Source organism: Bidens hawaiensis, unplaced genomic scaffold (assembly GCF_021521415.1).
Source record: "Bidens hawaiensis isolate Kalapana, Puna unplaced genomic scaffold, B.hawaiensis_p1.1 tig00008077_1, whole genome shotgun sequence".
Classification (NCBI taxonomy): Eukaryota; Viridiplantae; Streptophyta; class Magnoliopsida; order Asterales; family Asteraceae; genus Bidens; species Bidens hawaiensis.
The window spans coordinates 867,853-883,322 of NW_027491570.1; the positions used below are offsets into that span (position 1 = coordinate 867,853).

Here is a 15,470-nt window from a genome sequence, read left to right on the forward strand (position 1 = left end):
TGTTGATTTTCTGTTATATCAATGAACACACAATTATCAGTTAGATCTCAAAGTAAGTATTAAAAAAAATTAAGATACAAATAATATTTCAATTCAAACCGTCGTCTTGAATGATATTGAAATCTGCACAAAAACACAAATGTGAGTTACTCTTGAAATGTGAAGTTTCAATTTTGAATAGCATATGCAGGTCTTCTTTTAATGAGAGTTAAGTCAAATGTAAGGTACATATCTGTAGCTTTATCAGAAAAGAGTTATGAATAAAGGTCTGCATATTTTGCTTTTCTTCAGCATGTCAGATAAAGTGAGAGATTTTTAAAAGTGTTTTGTCTTTTATCTCATAAATTTCTTATCTGTTTCAAGAATGGTTTGCTTTGTGATACCAGATTTGCAGTGGAAGGAGAGAGAGGGAAATAATGTTGAAAAATTTGCCTAACTCCCTCTTTTATACCTTTTGAAAGTGGGTTTTAAATATTTTTTGTCATTTTGTGAAATATTAGCTGTCAACCAGTAACATTATCCACTTGATATATTACAAACATTTAATTTCATTTAAGATCATAAGACATTACTCGAAAGATTAATATATCCAAAGTCTACTTGGTATACTTCCACATACAAACCTTACTCGGTCAAACTTTGCTTGGAAAATTTTCATTTTTGAATATACAAAGTTTGCCCGAATTCTTCTATTTATAAACCTTGCTCGATCAAGGAAATTAATTTAAAGTTAAGACATAATGAAGAAAGCTTACCCGAAATACTAGATTTCTTAAGAAATTAATCACAAGGCTAATAATCAAGTATAATCATCAAATAAACATCCTTACTAGGAATCAATTAAGACACCCATATAGATTTCTCAATTTCAAATTAAAACTTATCTAGTATAAACCCTAATAAAAATCATAATCAATTTTATCATACTAAATACCATATTCAATCAAGTAACACATTCATTCAAGTATGTTTAAAAACATAGTGTGCTCGAGCAGTCTTTCTGGAAAATAGTGTGCCCGAACTACAATCTTATGCAAAGTATACCCGAATAACCTTCATACAGTACAAAGTGTGCTCGGAAGCAAAGTGTACTCGGAAGGTTAACTTTTGAAATTACCAAGTATATTGAAGGAACACAAGTGTACCCGAAATATAAAGTGTGCCTGGAAAACAAAATTTGCCAGAAAACACTTGTAATTTCAAAGAAATCATAAACACACATATCACAAAGCATGCTCGGAATGAAATTAAAAACACATAAACATTTAAGTGTGCTATAGTCTCAAAATTTCATAGAGCTTGCCCGAAAATCCTATGTTAGCACTAAGCTTGCTAGGATAAACACATTCAATCATCAGGTATGCCCTTACTCGAGGTATTTCAACATATCAAACCTTACCGAAACAACATATTCACACATAATCAAGTCAAAAATGACTAAGCTTACTCGGAAAGGTTGAAAATTATCAAACCTTCCGAAACAACATATTCACACATAATCAAGTCAAAATGACTAAGCTTACTCGGAAAGGTTGAAAATTATCAAACCTTACCCGAAACAACATATTCACACATAATCAAGTCAAAAATGACTAAGCTTACTCGGAAAGGTTAAAAATTATCAAACCTTACCCGAAACAACATATTCACACATAATCAAGTCAAAAATGACTAAGCTTACTCGGAAAGGTTGAAAATTATCAAACCTTACCCGAAACAACATATTCACACATAATCAAGTCAAAAATGACTAAGCTTACTCGGAAAGGTTGAAAATTATCAAACCTTACCCGAACTTACATATTCAACCTATTTTAGGCAAAATGCAACACTTTTTGACTTAAACCACTTTGTCAAAATATATTTTTCCTTTTAGATCATAGTTTAAGAGCAAATGGTGCATTTAGAGATCAAATTTCAGTTATAATTCTCTTCAAAACAGTTTCTTCCATTTATTGAAAAGATCTCAAGAATGGGATCATATTGACTAAATAGCTATCTCAATACTTCACTCTCAGCATTATTATGACAACATAGATAGGTTAACAGCAGGTATAAACTTAGCATGAATTTCATCTCTTTGGTGATATGATTTAGGTTCATTTAAAGCATAATGCATTAATGGTCAACACTGTGCTATGATGCCTCATATCTCTTCTCAAAGCTTATTTGGCTTTCCCCAGATTACCCCAATTTGACTCCAACCTCCTGTACTTGGTCAAAAATAGTTTTTATATGACAGAACTTATTGTATTTTTGTATTTTTGGATTCAAACATATATAGAGGTTGAACATTGGACTTACAGTTAGCAACATGCCTTTCATTCAAGATGAGACAGAATTTGCCAACATCTTTGTAGCTCTTGTTGTAACCCTCTTGTTTTATAAAATATTTAAAACACTTATCAACTTTTGGTTGATTTATTCATTCTTCCCCTTGTTTTTGATATTTTATCAAATTTTCTAAAAGTATGTTCTTTGTCATATTTAAAGATGTTTCATTTTTTTTGGTTGACCAAATAACAACAGGCTCGTGTATGACTGGGTAATCACTTTCTGCCATATCATTCGGAGAGATTTATTTTGAGACATGCAAAACAACTATGCATCTCCACATAAAGATTAGCATATTCATTATGTTTATATCACCGTAGATTTTACATCATCATGGGAAAACAACCATACATGTTAATGACTATACTAAGGTCTTTTTAGCCTATTAATTCCATATGATCAACTAAGTAGTCAATGTACTATCATTTCCCATAAAAACACAGTTTAATATTCAATCACCCCAATATCTCTTCATTGTCAGGTTAATGGCTATCTTGTTTGACCAAAAGTGGTCAACAGGACCAAACATACATGTGAATATATGTCCTTTCAAAGTCAGAGCTATTGACATAGTTTTAAGTGAAGGAAAAAGAAACAAGTCATAATTTCCCCCAAATGCATTCAGTTTTCAGGTCAATGGCTATCCTTTGAATCTGAGAGATTTAAGGACCAAACATACACAAGTGCATGTCCTTCCAACTAGGCAAATAACATAGTTTTCAGCAAGAACAACTATTTGAGACTTTTCTAAAAAAAATCCTTCTTTTAAGCTTCTTAAAAGCTTGAACTGAATAATCTTATCATATCTCAACACCATTAACCAACTTGCTCATGTTTTGACCAAAATAAGGTATTTATGCAAAATTCATTATAAAATTCATTGAATCACTTAATTTTGACATAAAACACGTTTTGACATAAACAGTTGCATCACATAATCAAATCTTAATCATTCTTAACATCATCAAGAAAACAGACTGTACTAACATTCAATGTCGATCCTATCTTAACAACATCAGAATATCAGATAGATAACATATTCAAGTAACCATAAACATGTGATTACTCATGACATCAGATAAGCATTCAATTTCACCCAAACAGATCAAACTACTCATCACAACATCAGATCAGTTAACTTGATAGTCAAGAATTATCATCAATTTCAAACAAATTGCACAGATATTTACTTAAGCACCTATCAGTTAACTTCAAACAGTGACATATTCAAACACATATTCAATCAACATTCAGTTGAAACATATTCAAAACATATTCACTCAACATTCAGTTGAAACATATTCAATATGTGTAGTCTCTAATAAAATAATCAGTTATCACAGAGAGACACACATACATTCAGTTAAGGCACACAACATTTAACATACTCAATAACATACTCAGCAACATATTTTAACAGAAACATTCAACATGTGTGACCTCTTCTAAACTTTTCAGTTAGCACATAGAGGTACACAACCAAGCACACATCCTTAATCAGATTTCATCAAAGTTGATCATCCCCAGGGCTTTCAAAAGAAAGTTGAACCTGGTTCTGTCAAGTGGTTTGGTGAATAGGTCAGCCAAGTTACACTTGTATCAACTCTTTGCGTTTCAATCAGACCTTTTTCACTGCAATCTCTGATGAAGTGATGTTTGATTTCAATGTGCTTAGTCTTAGAATGTTGCACAGGATTCCTAACAGTAAAATATGCAGCAGTATTATCAATCAGAATAGGGGTGTTTAGAAAATTCAAACCATAATCCAGCATCTGATTTTGAATCCAGAGAACTTGTGCACAGCAGGCAGATGCAGCAACATATTCAGCTTCTGCAGTGGAGATTGATACTGTAGTCTGTTTTTTGCATTGCCATGACACTAGCCTTTCACCCAAAAACTGGCATCCTCCTGATGTTGACTTTCTGCTCATGTTGCACCCATCATAGTCACTGTCTGTATATGCAATCAGATCAAAAGCTTGGTTCTTAGGATACCAAATTCCTAAGTCTGGTCTTCCCTTCAAATATCTGAATATTCTTTTCACAGCATTCATGTGGGAGACTTTTGGATTTGACTGGAACCGTGCACATACACACACAGCAAACATGATATCTGGTCTTGTTGCAGTCAGATACATCAGAGATCCAATCTTGGCTCTGTATTCATGTTCATCTACTGACTCCCCCTTTTCATCAGCAATCATCTTTTCTTTGGTGTCCATTGGAGTTGAAGCAGTCTTGTAATCATGACAGTTGAACTTGTTCAAAATGTCCTGCACATATTTAGTTTGGTGAATGAAGATCCCTTCAGCCTTTTGTAGAACTTGCAGTCCCAGAAAGAAGTTCATTTCACCCATGGAACTCATGCTATACTTGGATTTCATCACCCCTTCAAACTCCAAACACATAATTTCATTTGTAGATCCAAAAATGATATCATCAACATAGACTTGTAAAAGCAACAAATCTGACCCCTTTCTTTTGTAGAAGAGTGTCTTGTCAATGGCTCCCCTTGTGAAACCATTTTCAAGTAGATGGGTTGATAGCTCATCATACCATGCTCTAGGAGCCTTATGCAGTCCATAAAGGGCTTTGTTTAACTTGTACACCATGTTTGGATACATGGGATCCTCAAAACCTGGTGGCTGAGCTACATACACCTCTTCATCAATCTTTCCATTTAGGAATGCAGATTTAACATCAAGCTGGAATACTCTAATGTTCTTTGAGGCAGCATATGCAAGGAAAATTCTTATGGCTTCCAGTCTTGCAACTGGTGCAAACACTTCCTCAAAGTCTATCCCTTCTTCTTGAAGACATCCCAATGCTACAAGTCTAGCTTTGTTTTTAATTACTAAACCCCTTTCATCCCTTTTGTTTCTGAAAACCCACTTGGTTCCAATTGCATATCTGTCATATGGCTTGTCTACAAGATCCCACACATGTAGATCTCTAAACTATGCCAATTCCTTTTGCATTGCCTCTACCTAACTATTGTCTTTTAAAGCTTGAGCAATGTTCTTTGGTTCTATTTGAGATAGAAAGCAAGAGTACAGACAGATGTTTGCAATCTCAGAATGACTCCTTGTAACTCTTTCATGCAAGTCACCAATGATATTTTCAGCAGGATGATTCTTTTCAACAGTAGGAGTTTGTATTATCATATTTGTAGAAAAATTTGTGTCAAGATTTGTTTCATTGAGTTCAGGTTCTTCAATGATCAAATCAGCTTCTGCATCATGAAACTCTGGTGCTTCCTCATTGTTTTGTCCTGAAGTAGATGCACCATTGTTTCCCAGATTCAAATTTTGAAATAAGTCTTAAAATCTTTCTATGGTGACAGCTTCTTCATTTGATTGGTTGCTTGTGTCACTCTCATTCTGAACTTGATCATTCTGTACATTAGTACTATCTTGATTGTTCACAGCCTGATCCTGTTCAATGACCTTGCTTGAGGAGCTGTTCACAAAAGTGTATTCCTTTTCTTTTCTAGCGACCTTTTTCCACAATTCTTCTAAGTCCAATTCTTTCTTCTTATTCTCTTCAAGTACACTGGTCTTGTAGAATGAATCATCAAAGTCTTCAGAATAAATCTTGAATGACTTTATTAACTTCTCATGATCAAACAGCCATTCTGCACCACTGACTGTGTTGAACTGATTCTCATTAAAAATGATGTCAGAAGACTCTATCACACTCATGTGATCTTTCACATATACTCTGTATGCCTTTGAGTGAGTAGAATATCCAACAAAGAAACAATCTAGTGACTTAGTTTGAAACTTGTTCAAATAATCTCTAGTGTTCAAAAGAAAACATTTGCAATCAAAGGGCTTGAAAAACTTGATGTAAGGCTTTCTATCATTGAAAATTTCATATGGAGTGTTGTTATGCCTTTTGTTTACAAGCACCCTGTTTTGAACATAACATGTTGTATTGATTGCTTCAGCCCAAAAAGTAACAGGCAAATTTGCATCTGCTAACATGGTTCTGGCAGCTTCTATCAAAGTTCTGTTTCTTCTTTCTGCCACTCCATTTTGTTCAGGAGTTCTAGGAGCTGAAAATTGTTGAAATATCCCTTTCTGTGTGCAAAATTCTTCCATAACTCCATTCTTGAACTCTGTACCATTGTCACTTCTCATCATCTTGATTTTCTTATTCAGCTTGTTCTCAATCATTGTGACACAACCTTTAATCAACTCAGCAGTGTCATCTTTGGTACTTAGGAAATAAACCCAAGTATATCTTGAATAGTCATCAATGATCACCAGACAGTATCTTTTCTTTCCAATACTTGGCACACTTACTGGACCAAAAAGATCCATGTGAAGTAACATAAGTGGTTGATCAATTGAATTGATGAGCTTTGTCTTATGAGTAGACTTATGTTGTTTTCCCTTTTAACATGAGTCACAATGATCATCTAACTTGAATTCTCTTGTAGGTAATCCAATCACATGCTCACCTTTGACCAGTCTATTCATGTTCTTCAAGTTTACATGACACAGTTTCCTATGCCACAATTTAGATTCATTTTCAATGGCTTTGGAAATAAAACATGCACCTCCTCTTGAAATGGCTTCTTTCATATTCAACTCATACAAGTTACCATTTCTTGGTGCCATCATCATAATCATTTCAGGTGGAATTACAAACTCAGGTTTTAAAATGAAACAGTGTGAATCATCAAAACTGACTTTGTACCCCTTATCACACATTTGTGATATGCTCAGCAGATTGTACTGAAGACCTTCAACATGAAATACATTATCAAATGAGACTTTCCCATTTGTTAAGATTCCTTTTCCAACAATTTTTCCACCATTCTCATCACTCCCAAAAGCTACTGGACCTTCATACTTCTCTTCATAATTGACAAGAGATCTCTTGTCACAAGTCATGTGCCTAGAACAACCACTATCCATATACCATATGTCATTAAGAGGAGTAGACTGTTCCTGCACATACAAGGAAAATGTGATTAGTTAAGTGATGAAGTGCAAGCCTTATCAACTTGCAGTTCATCGGATTCAGTTTCAGACACAGCTTGGGAAGTGAGTGTTGTTGGCTTAGGATCTTCATGAGCCAATTCTAAGTTGTCTGAATGATCAGTTTCATAACCACACTCTCTTGGAGTTTTGACAAGTGAGGTTGGGCAGTGGTATTCATCTGAGTCAGTGGCATACTCCTTTATCACATAGTCCTTCTTCTTAGAGTAGTCTCTCACATCAGCAACTTGCTCAACCTTACTCTCAGTCTTAGGTTTCCAAAGGAAACCATGTGGTTCATATCCATGTCTTAGTAGAAACTTCTCATTACCAGTGAGTTCTGTTGGTTTAATTCTAGAATGTGCGTCTTTTCTTCTTGTCTTCTCACTGCTTGATAATCCTTGAGAACCATCAGATTTGACTGATTGAGTATCTTGCTTGATTCTCACAGACTGATAGTTCTTTTTGGTCAATTTTTCATGCCTTTTAGGAGATTTGCTTCTTCTTTTTACTTCAGTCACTTTCTTCTCAACTCTTGTCTCCTTTTCAGATTTCTTCTTCTCTTTGTTCATGGTTTCATTACCACACACCTTTCCTTTTCCCAGATATTCATCATACTTCTGTTTGTACAGGACAAAGTCTTGACCATACTTTGTTCCATCTGGTACATGAAATGGTTTGAATTTTGATCTTTCATTACATGAATCTGTGTGGTGACCATATTCATCACACCTTTTGCACCAAACCTTGCCCTTGAAGACTTCATGTTCTTTTGGTTTATTGTATCTTTCACTTGGCTTAGGTGTCTTGACTCCTAGAGTCTTCTGATTCTTTAAACCATCAAAATCAATTGAAAAAGGAACAAATTCCTCAATCTTGATGTCCTGTCTTTCAACTTTGCTTTTGACAAAGACAATTTTCTTCATAATCATAGATTCTTCATCACTGCTTTCTCTAACCCTTGTCAGTCTTTTCTCATATTTTTCCATAGTTTCCACTTCTCCAACATCAAGCACCTCATGACTAGAAAAGATTGGATAAACTGGGATAAAATTTTCTGTATCAACCTTTTCATTCACATTCTTCTTCTTCTTGTTCTGTTTTATCCTTCTCAATACAGCCTTGCTTGGAGGTCTGACTGCATTGTAGTCTATCTTCCTCCTTTCACAAATATCAAAAGAAACATGTTCTCTTTTCATTTTGTCATTCTGTTTCTTCAATTTTGGTGGGACTGGTGGATACTTTGGAAGTTTATCAACAGATTCAGGTTTCTTATATTTTCTTCCTCTCTCAGCAGCTTTGATTTCCTTTTCAGTAATTTGATCACTCAAATCACTCAAATCATCTTGATCCAATTCAACTGAAACAAAGTCATCCTCAGAGACTTGAACTCCAATTGACTTTTCTCTTTTACTTCTTTCTTAATCACAAATTCTCCTTCTTCATTCACTTCTACCTTTTTGTACAAATCAACAACTTCTTCCCTGTCTTGAAAGACATCTTTGAATTGTTGCAAGTATGCATCTCTTTTCTCTTTGTCAACTTTTGGCATAAAAATGTTGTTGAATGGAGGTGGAACTGTTTTGTATTTGTCTTGTTCTTTCACCTGATTCAGTATATGACATATGTTGCCAGTTGAGACTAAATTCTTCAGAAATTCAGTTTCAACCTTTAGTCTTGTGTTTCACCTTTTCTTCAACTAACATCTTCTTTAATCCATCAATCTCAGTGATGTATCTGGTTTGAGTTCTGTAAATGATCTTGCAATCATCTTCAAGGCTTTTAATCTTTTCATCACTGATCATCTCACTTGCCTCATACTCATTTATGATACTTTGTTTTCTAAAACACTCACTTTCCAGCTTGCCTACTTTTGTTTTCAATTCAATGATAAGTTCATTTAAATCAACTGTAGGAGCAGAGTGTACCTGAGATGATGATCCCTTTTCTTTCTCAATTATGGCCATGAATGCCACATTTGCTTTCCTGATATCATCTGCAATGTCCTCTTCATGATTGCTCCAATCAAAATTTCCTTCATGCTGTGTAGTCACTGCCACATTTCCTTGATTTCTGATCAGATTTTGATTTGCTGGAACAGTGTTGTTTGGAACATTTTGAGCTGCTTGAAGGTTTTGATTGTTGTTCATATAAAAACCTTGAGTCTGTTGCATACTTTGTTGTTGATTATTCATTTGAGGATAAAAGTTGTTGAAGTTGGGATTGTAATTGTTGTTGGGGTTGAAGTTGTTGTTGTTAAAATTGTTCATTTGAATGTTGTTGTTGTTGAATCTTGGCTGATTTTGTTGGGAATGCTCTGATACCACTTGTCGGTCCCTTCAATTTCACCTGGATCTTAATTAATCATGTCATAACTCACACAGGTTGATGTGTCGACAAGAGAGTTAATGACGGGTTGCTATATTTAGAAAGATATCCGTTTGTTAAAGGCGGAATCAATAACAAACATACGGTTGCAATGAATAATCAAAGATAGAAAGCACACTCAGGATTCACTCAAAAGATTTCCATTTATATAATGTTAATCATACAAAAGGATAATCGATTTAGGGTTTTCTAGGAATCCTAAGATAGCCGTCACACAATATTCTTTCAATTAATGTGTCTGTCTTATCCGTATTGTGCCCTCCCTGTGGCCTCCTTGGCGGCGTGCCCTAAATATTCTATTTATAGGCCTGCCAACCTAGGACAGCTGTCATTCCTTCTAGAAACCCCCAAATACAATCATACATACTCAGATTACATATTCAAAATAAACTAAGTGTAAAACAAGTCTTCCGGGTAGGCTTTGCATCAATCTTATCTTTCCGAGTATGCTCGGCCATCCTTCATAACTTGGTAACATAAAAGTGTGCTCGGGATCATTTTCCGGGTAGACTTTACTTAAAGAGTATTTCACTAAGTAAAATACTCACCGAGTAGACTTCAGTCTTCTAGAATTTGCCAGACTTTGCCCGACAACTCTTTACGAGCAACCTTGTTCTTCAATGATCCATTTCAGCCCTTTGTTATAAAATAACTTATTAGCAAAGTGTACTCGGGAGTATTGTTCCTTGCTCGAGCTGAACCTTGCCCGATATTACTTAGAGATATTCTTTTAGATTATCAAGCATACTCGGACCATACTTATTAATGAATACCTTGCCCGGTCTTCCAATCACTTGGCTTCTTGGACTTGGTTAACCAAACCTTACTCGGAGGAGTAATATACTTGGTTCTGAAGAACAGACTTGCTTGATAAAGTGAACCTTGCCCGGATTTACATAAACTAGTGAACCCTACTCGGAAACACACTAATTTGCAAACCCTGCTCGGATAACCACTTAAGAAGACTATTTGAAGTAAACCTTGCCCGGTAGGCAAAATATCATACTCAGCTAAGTAAAAGCTTGCTCGGAGGTCTAAGGTGTGCTCGGATCCATTACCTAGCAAATTCTGAGGAGGTTGAGAAGATTCCAATCTTCCATAATCTTCATTTAGGTCAAATCTCCTCATTTGGGTCAAACTCTTGACCCAACAGAGCATGGTTATGAACATTAAAAGAGATGAAGATAACAAACACATGATCAAACTAGAACAATCTAACAAAATGTGGATGAATCTCCTTTCTCCAATGATGATGGATGATGATAATGATAGGCTCCAAGCCTTCAAACTCTCCACAAGATGTTCAATATGAGTATAATGTGGGTGTTTTTATAAGTGAAACCTGTATAGAATGTTTTCTTCAATCACACCAAATGAGTGCAACATGCTCCTCTATTTATAGGCTGTCTGGGAAGCCAGAAACGGCCCCGTGCTCCATGAGGCACACCCCCATGTCCATATGTCCACTCGCATTTAATGCTCTGTCAGTTCATACATGATGACTCACTACGGGGGCGTGCTTCATGAGGCAGGGCCCCGTGTTTTTGGGTGTCTGCTATATTTTCTTTTCTCTTTTCTTAAAGGTGACCACGGCCCCATGTTTTCTGAGGCACGGCCCCGTGTCCAGTTGTCCAGTATTTTGTCTTTTCTTGCATATTTTTGTCTTTACTTGTACAGGAAAGCAAGGGGATGTGTTCTATGAAGCATGGGGGCGTGTTTTGCTGTTTTCTTGTGTTTTCTTTCTATGAATTTTCGTTTGTTTCTTTGTTTGAGGCTTGGATTTACTTGAAAATACATTTTAACATGATAAGTAGCTATTTGAACTATATTATTTAATAGATCTTGCAGTTTTTAGATATTATTTAATGCTAAAAAGATGTATATTTTTATATACATCAGTAACCAATGCCCGATCCGCGTGGCAACGGTTTAGCCATTTCTTTATTATCTGTTTGATTTATGTACATGCTATGACTTAATTGTTTATCTCACAGGAACAGTTTGTGTTTTTTATATATATTATATTTTAATCAAATTAAATTGTGTTATACTCACTCAAAATGTGTTGTTGACATAGTTATTTATATTTTATAAGCATATGCAGGTCACCGTATGAATTGAATGCAAGCTGGTGAAGACTTAGTGATTAACTTACATTAGACAAATTTTAATCAAGATCATTAGAAATATTAATTTGTTTTTGTTGTATTTATGGATTATGTACTAGTTTGTATTTGATTATTTGAATATTTAATTAAATTTAATAGATATTGCCACCTTTAATATTTCATGATAGTACCTTGACAGATGTGAGCAATCAGCTCACGCCCTAGTATTTCCGTCTTGGGTTGGGGTGTGACAATTATAAAATATGTTTCAACTCTCAAAACTTTGTTTCAACTCAATAGATTATGTTTAATGGTAAATATAAAGACTTTATGAACTCTTAGACACCCTTGACCAATTCAAATTATGCTTGCATCCTCCTTGACCTCGTTCAACTATAAAATAGACCTTCATTTCCTTGCATACAACTTTGCCACACCTCAATCCACAAAAAATATTGTGTTCTCCAAGCTAATTTTGCATTATTATCAAGTTTAACTTCCACAAGTCAAACCGTGAAGTTAAAGACTTTTTCTCTTTTCTTCTTGTTCTGTCTCCGGGCATGTTATATGTTGTTTTTCAATGTGTTCAGTTTGTTTAAATTAAAATACTTCGTGAGCACAACTTGTCAAAAGTGGTTCATCAAAAACGAACCCGACTCATTTATGCACTTATTTGGTTCGACTTAGTTATTTTTAATATTTAATATATAACAACGAATTCTATCTTCACCTTCTGAAAAATAATAGTCTTATCAAGACGAAAACGAACCCAACATGAAAAGTGAGTTCGGGTCTGAAAAAAAATGAAACACCTGCTTTAACTCATTTTGGGTCTGTTTAGGATTCTTCTTGAAACGACTCCGACTTAATAACGTAACTAACAATTATTATAGCCCAACTTTCTATATATAACATAAAATGAACTCACTTATACATATCACGAAAAATATCTAAAATGAGCAGTTATATATATATATATATATATATATATATATATATATATATATGATCCGATACAAATAAAATTAGCGTACTAAACATACAAATAACTAGAGTAATTGTAGTGTTGAACTAGAGTAATTATGTTATAAAAATAATATAGTCTAATGTGAAGACCCGAGCCCCGGTGCGGAAGCTTGAGTAATCGGTATTATCGGTTTGGAGCTCGGTTCTAAGGTTAGGATCGAATCTCACTCGTATTCACTCTTGAAAGATGTTTGGACGGATGAGGTGTATTGGGAGAGAGCCTGATTTGATTAACAATCAATAATAGGATGAACAATTGTAATCAAAACAAAAAAGATAGAACTGGCAGTATGATTCATTAGTCGAATGATTCTCATAAAGATGAGCCACTCATACATACATACATACATACATACATACATACACACACAAGAAATATCAGCCGCCACCAGCAGAGCTTATCCTAGAGGCGGAGACTCTCTCAAAGGGATAAAACCCTAAATCTCACACATACACAATAAGTCAATCATACTAGACAAATGAATAAAAACATCTATTTATACTAGTCTAGCATGACTTGGTCTTCAAGCCATCCACCATTGGTTGAGACCAAACAATATAGTTTTCACCCACAAATTAATTCGATGCGTCGGTCTAAAATATAAGTTCCAACAATCTTCCCCTTAGACCGATGCCATCGAATTTCTTCCATGATCACCTCATAACTCGTTGTCTTTCGTTGAAATTCTCCCCCTCACGTTAAGCTTCTCCCATTGTTCATTTCGAATTATCACTCTTATACCACTTTTGGATATAGTTTTATGGGCATATGAACGAGGCTTTGAACTTCAAAGATCAACTTCAAGTAACAAGGTTACCACAAAAAGAAATAAACTCAACGTGATAATCAAATAATCTTCAATTCTTCAAATTTGTCTCTTCCCTTGTAAATAATCTTCAAACCATTCCCTGAATCAATATATCATTCAAGTCAACCATAACCCGTTCTTGACTGTTCAAGTGACTATTTCATAGGAGGTTAAACTCTACTAATCATCCTTTCAACATTGTTACTTGTGTTAGTGCATGGTTTGTAAAAGCTCGTAGTTGAACTTTAGGTTGGGTCGGCCGGTCCGCCTTCAGGTGTGCACCGGTTTACTCGTCCCTTCTGTCGGCGATGCGCTCCTAGCCTTAGTTGGTCGGGTCGTGCCTCCGGCGTTGTTACTTTGAAGAAATTAGAGTGCTAAAAGCAAGCCTACGCTCTAATACCACTTGTTGTGTATATATTATCAATAATGTTAAGATGAAGCTTGAGAGAGAGTAATTACTCAAGATTTTTCTCTATAAACTTATCTCTCAAAACTTACATTAAAGTGAACAGTAGTTCACTATATATAGAAGGCGACCTGGTTCGCTAACATCCCCCAGCGAACCAGCTTCCCCTACGTTACATAACTTAACAGAACGAACCACCCCCTAATTCGTTAACATCCCCTAACGAATCAGGAGGGAATATATTATAATGTCTTAGTTCGCTAACATCCCTAGCGAACTAGACTTGACCTTAACGAACTAGTCTTAGTTCGCTAACATCCCCAGCGAACTAGACTTAATTTTAACGAACTAGTCAAATATAAACATTAAATATTACATTAATTATCAAATAAACAATAACGATAAATACAAAGACTCCAGACGCAAAACCGTGCACTAACAGACACCCCCTCGTCTTGTGCTCTTTGTTTTTAACTTATTTGAAGCGCTTGGACTGCCAGTCTATGCAACTATGAATTCCACGTTCGTGACACACACGAACGACTCGTTGGAATTGCATAGCCAGGTCGTAATCTTCTTGGCGTTCAAACAAAATCTGCTTCTTGTATAGCACATCGTTGTCTGTCTCTGATAAATTAACCAACCACATCGGGTCGATTATCTTGATGAGCTCGGTCTGCAGTCCTCGACCACGAACAATAACGGCCTCGCCAGTAAGATTGTCATAGTACCAACGGTTGAAAGACAGATAAATATCTTGAGGCATTGTCTTCACAGGAACCTTTTTTATTGTCTTTGGCTGCTTCACTTTCAAGACAAGTTTCTTCCAGCCAGTCCTTGGATCAATCTCGTCAATGCGCTTACGTCTTGGAACCTGGGGCTTGAAGAATTTGAAGCCATGATTGACCTCGAACAGTAAGCGTTGATGAAACCACTCAGCCGTTCGGTGATTCCCACGATTGATAAATGGACGTCTCGCGAGGGTACGTACATCCCAACGCGGTAGAGTTAAAACATCCATTATCCTCTCGTAATACTGGACACCCTTTTCCCACTTGACTATACATACTTTAAGGTCTGAATCATAGAGCCAGGAGACAATATCACCATGTACCTTAGAAACAGTCTTGAAGGTAGTCACCTGATTCGCCTCAGTCCAAGCAGCAGCGGTATCTTTTCTTTCTTGATCTACATACCGATAAGCACTGATAATCTTACCCACTTTCTGACGTTTGAACCATCTTTCTATGTCATCATCAGTCACTTCTTTGAGTGAAGAAACTGTTCGCTGCACAACCTTTTCCAATTCATCCTCAGTCTCTTTAATTACATCTTCATGAAATACCGGAGCACCTTGATCAACATTTGCGTGTTGATACAAGTCCGGGTACTCTTCAGCTGTCACATCCTC

The 15,470-nt window shown here is 35.6% G+C and overlaps 1 long non-coding RNA gene across 1 annotated transcript in view; it reads left to right on the forward strand.

The window, feature by feature from the left end:
• LOC143636879 (uncharacterized) overlaps positions 1-15,194 on the forward strand; it is a 175,796-nt gene extending 160,602 nt beyond the window's left edge. The window contains exon 3 of the long non-coding RNA XR_013154331.1: positions 15,148-15,194. This is a non-coding gene — a long non-coding RNA (uncharacterized LOC143636879). The remainder of the gene's footprint in view (positions 1-15,147) is intronic.
• The last annotated feature ends 276 nt before the right edge of the window (positions 15,195-15,470 follow it).